Source organism: Glycine max, chromosome 10 (genome assembly GCF_000004515.6).
Source record: "Glycine max cultivar Williams 82 chromosome 10, Glycine_max_v4.0, whole genome shotgun sequence".
Taxonomy (NCBI): domain Eukaryota; kingdom Viridiplantae; phylum Streptophyta; class Magnoliopsida; order Fabales; family Fabaceae; genus Glycine; species Glycine max.
The window spans coordinates 33597769-33603249 of NC_038246.2; the positions used below are offsets into that span (position 1 = coordinate 33597769).

Below are 5481 nucleotides of genomic sequence, written 5' to 3' on the forward strand. Positions count from 1 at the left end.
TTGAGAAAACTATTTTGAAAAACAAAATTGTGCTATGTTTGTTTTTTGAAAAATCTTTTCAATACTTCCCTTGTGAATTCTTCTTGATTTCTTCTCTGGAAACTTGAATTCATCTTTTCTTGAATCTTGAAATCAAACTTCTCTTGATTCTAGAATTGTTGACTCAATCTTGAAATCATTCTCTTGGGCTTTTTGTCATCATCTTTTGTTATCATCAAAACATCTTGAATCAACTTGATTCATCATCATGAAGCTTGCTTCTACACTAGGATGGGTATTTTATTGAAGGGTAGACCATTAAAAGTTTTCAAGGCTTTGGATAACAAATCAGCAGATGACAAGGAACTACAAAAAGCAAAAAATGAGGTTCATGACCACCGCAATCTTTACTTGGCAAAGGTTTTTTTTCTCCTTTGTAACTCATGTGGAGCAGGCTATTGATGCTTCATATTTAATAGGACTAACATTTGCAATGTACTGCTATATTGTAATAGGAGGGACTTATTGTTGAGGGAACTACAACTGCAGAAGGGGTTTCATTCATGTCAAGCATGAAGAGACATAATAGGCCTTTGAAACTTTACGATCATCCATAGGACACTTAGGTCTATTCACAAATCATAACATGCAACATAATATCTGGGTGGTTTATTGGAAAGGAACAAAGAAGGATATCCAACAGTTTATAGCCGAATGTGAAGTACACAAGAAATAAGCATCAAAGATAGTACCTCACCAGTCTCCTACAACCATTGCCTATGCTCATCCAAAGTAGGAGTGACATCTCCATGGATTTCATCAATGGTCTATCCACAGCCAAGAGAAAGGATAACACCTCAGCATGGAGCATAGACTGCCCAAATATGCCCATTTTTGGCTATAGTTCATCCTTTCACAGCCAAGGAGATAGCCCATATTTTTATATCTGAAAATGTAAAGCATCATGTGTCCCCTACTTCCATTAGGGACAACATCTTGCTCATGCATTTCTAGTCAAAATTATGCAAGGGAGTGGTTTACAAAAATGAAGAAGTACAGCCATGCTTAGCATCCACAAATGGATGGGAAAACTAAGGTGGTAAATAAATGTTTGGATATTTAACATGTTTCATAAGGTATAAGCAGTGGCCACAATCATTGAGTTGGGTTGAATGTTGGTTCAACACAAATGATGCACTTTAGAGCCTTGTATGGAAGGGATCCTACCTTACTTTTTAGAGGGAATACATTTCCATCAATCATGAACTTTTGAAGTATGAACCAGCTCTCTAATGTCTACTACAAGGGACTTAATTTTGGATGAGTTGAAGCATAATTAATACCATTCTTTGCACGACATAATGTAGCAAGATGATGAGAAGAAAATATTTGTAGGTAGGAGATCAGATGTATCAAATGGAGGAAGAGAGAGACGTGTCATCGTATGAGTTGTCAGAGGAGAAATATGACCCACTAGAGGAGATCCATCGAGTCATCCAATCGGTAGTTCAATTCGACGAATACCGGAGGACACAGAGGAAGGAGAGCCACAACCTCGTGCGCCGTTTCAAGTTCATGTTGCTGCTCTGGGAAGAGCTTCATGACCTCCTACAACCTTTCCTAGAAATCGGTGTGACTTGGTTAACCAAAGTCAAGGATGTGCTTTTGTTCACCAAGGATTTGTTGAAACTATGTAGCCAAGGAAGCAAGATCCACCTCGTAAAATTTCTTTCATGTTTTATTATTAGATGAGAAATAAAGATTTAACAAATAGTTTATTATACATATTTCAATTGTAATGTTTTTTGAAGTCTCTCTGACCATAATGCAATTAGAATTGTGGGCACGTTAGTTGTGTATTTGTTTCTATGTGATTTTCGAAATATCAAAGATTGCGACGAAAAAGTGAGAAAATGATTTAAAACCTTGATATGAAATGAGATTATTTTTGAGTTATGTTATTTGACATAATTTAAGTATGTTTGACATAAGAGTTATTAATATTTTACCTTTGGCATAATTTAAGAATTTTTTTATACATGGCATAATTTAAGAATGTTTTTATGCATGTGCTGTTTTTCATCATGGCTAAAATGGGTTGATGGGTGTTGAAGATGTAAAACTAGTGTTGAGCTAATGGGGTATTTATTCATTTATTTATTTTTTCTGGTTCAGGCTTTGGAGACCGAGGTAGTTATGATCACGTTTCAGAAAGTGTATGACAAATTAAGCCAAGCATTTGGTGATGTGCCTTGTGATGAAATAGGTATCTTAGATGAAGTCAAGGAACAAGTATGAAACGTTATTTTTTTTCTTCTTTTTTGGAAATGAATTCTGAGGTTTATATATTTATGAAAGTAATTATGTGATCTCGTGAGTTTTGTTTATATGCTATTGAATAATTCTGTCTTTCTAATTACGAATGATATAGATGAAAGTAATGTGTTTTTGTGTAAATACGTCTTGAAGTAATCTTATATTGTGTGCTTCAGCTTGAGCTAATGCATGTGCAACTCAAGCGAGCCAGGAGAAGAATTGATACATAGGACACGGAACTTGCAATGGATATGATGGTTGTGTTTTCTGACAATGATGACAGAAATGCTGATAGTGCTATCATTGAGAGGCTGGCTAAAAAGCTAGAGCTTTATAGTGTTAAGGATCTCAATATAGAAACATTGGCTATTAGGAACCTTGCTGCAGAAAGAAAAGGGCAATAGGTTGAGAGTACTCAGAAAATAATTTACCTTTTTAACAAATTCAAACGAATTGCAAGCATGGAAGAAACCGGCATCCTTGATGATCTTGTCATGCCCAAGATGCTTGAGAGGTGCACCTCTTTGGTCATCCCTCATGAGTTTCTCTACCCAATTACACTAGAAATCATGACAGATCTTGTCATTATAACAAGTGGGCAGGTACTCATGTAGTTCTTGAATGGGTTTTCTTTGCCTACCTATTATTAGTTGAATTTTATTTAAAATCACAAAATTGTTTGTCTCACTTCTTATTTTATAAGTCTCGTTCTTAATTTATTTTATAATTTTCAATAAATTTTAGTTAATAGAAGAGAATTAGTTACAAAGAGTGTGTGTTAAATAATGTTAACACTCTTGTTGACAGGCATCAAACAATATCTTATGGCATATCATTATATATATTGCTAGTAGAGCTACTTAAAGCTCGAACATTCCTCACCTCACAAGCCAACTTTCTCGACTGAGTTAGGCTAAACCCAAACTTAAGAACACTAATGTTTGAAGATATATTACTTCAAAATAAAATTAACCAAACAAGCACTTAGTTGAAAAGGCATCATGCATGTTGTTTTAACGGCTAATGTTTGGTAGATGGAGTTCAATGAAGAAATCTGATGCCTTTTTTCTATATATGACACTCACAAAATTATTTTCTTGTGATTATCATAGACATATGAAAGGGAAAGCATAAAGAAGTGGTTCTAATCCAACCATAATACATGCCCAAAGACTAGGCAACCTTTGGAACACTTGTCATTGGCACCAAACTATGCCTTGAAATGCTAGATTGAAGAATGGTGTGAGAACAACAACTTCAAACTTCCTAAAAAATACAATTCTTTAGGTCAAGAAAGTTGTCCTATAGACAGAAAAAAAGGAAATTCCAGCTTTGGTTGAGAGCCTATCATCTATTCATTTAGAAGAGCAGAGACAAGCAGTGGAGAAGATATGTATGCTATCAAAGGAAAATCCTGAGAACAGGGTTTTGGTTGCTGAACATGGAGGAATGCCATCACTAGTGAAACTCTTGTCCTATCTATATTCAAAAATACAAGAACATGTAGTGAAAACACTTTTGAATTTATCAATTGATGAGGGTAACAAGTGTCTTATATCCACAGAAGGTGTCATTCCAGCTATCATAGAAGTTTTGGAGAATGGTAGTTGTGTGGTTAAGGAGAACTCAGCCGTAGCTTTATTCAGCTTGTTAATGCTTGATGAGATTAAAGAGATTGTTGGTCAATCAAATGGGTTCCCACCTTTGGTGGATATGTTGAGGAATGGAACAATTAGAGGGAAGAAAGATGTTGTGACAACTCTTTTTAACTTATCTATCAACCATGCAAATAAAAGTAGGGCCATTCGAGCTGGCATTGTGAATCCCTTGCTTCAATTGCTCAAGGACACAAACTTGGGCATGATTGATGAGGCTTTCTTTGTTTTGTTACTGCTTGTATCGAATTCAGAAGCATGATAAGACATTGGACAACTTAGTTTCATTGAAACCCTTGTTGAGTTCATGAAAGAAGGGAGTCCAGAGAACAAGGAATGTGTTGCATCTGTTCTTCTTGAGTTGTGCTCAAGTAACTCATCCTTTACATTGACAGCACTTCATTTTGAAGTGTATGAGTATTTAATGGAGATAAAACAAAATGGAACAAATAAAGCACAGAGGAAAGCAAATGCAGTGCTAGATCTCATTAGTAGGAGTGAGCAAATTTAATCTTGCTTTTTCCAATGTAGGTATAATTGTATTACTTCATAGTAAATTAAACTATTTCTTTCATATATCCTTATGTACAAAGTACAGTGTAATTGTACTTCTTTTTCATTATATTAGTTACAATAAATATGTATTTCTTTTTAAAATTTGAAATCCTAATGAAAATACGTTAAAGATTGATTTTTAAATTCATTTTGCAATATAAGTAAATAAGACTACATCAAATATATAACCATCATTTTCTAGTCTCGAGGGACAATAAAATAGTACAAATTCATGGTATCCTGAAGTTGGGAACAAATAAATATGTCCAAGATTCAATCTATCAATGTAATCAATTTTGGTTTTAATGACATATTGTTCTTTGTTTTACTATCGTACTTATTTTTTAACTAATTAGTTAGATAAAGTCATAAACTAAAATTGGAGACTAGTTTGTTGTCATGATAGAGATTATAATAATAAGAAGTATTTTTATAAATAATTTTTATCCACAAGTTAGTGAATATGAAACACACTGAAGGGAATTCAATGACAGAGAATATGAGAATTTATTAGAATACTATGAATCAGTTGACAGTTACATATATTAAATTAGATTATGAGTTGCAAGATTTGTTGTTGTTCAATTCCTTACTTGATAGTAGGGATTGGGTAGTCCATGTTGTGACACTGACTAATTCAGCTCCTAATGGGAAGTTGCCAATGTCAATACTAAAAGATAGCATCTTAAATGAAGAAGCCAAAAGGACGAAGCATTGTTTGAGTGTTACTTCTACTCAATCAAAAGCACTAGTTATAGATTCACAGGGGAGAATGTAATCTAGAAAATTTCAAAAGCATGAAAGAAAGCTCATGATGTTGTGAAAGAAAGCTTCAAAACTGTTGAAGCACTTGGTAGCAACATTATTTAAGCAATTTTTATTTGTTGTTGTAGTTTTTTGTTCTCAATTTAGAGTCTTCACTTACTAGTATGAAAAATTGATTTGCTCCAGTTCCAAACTATAATATTCTTGAGTT

General features: G+C 33.9%; 1 pseudogene; it reads left to right on the forward strand.

The window, feature by feature from the left end:
* Positions 1 to 1395: 1395 nt before the first annotated feature.
* Positions 1396 to 4461, forward strand: LOC100803583 (U-box domain-containing protein 15-like; annotated as a pseudogene).
* Positions 4462 to 5481: the final 1020 nt, after the last annotated feature.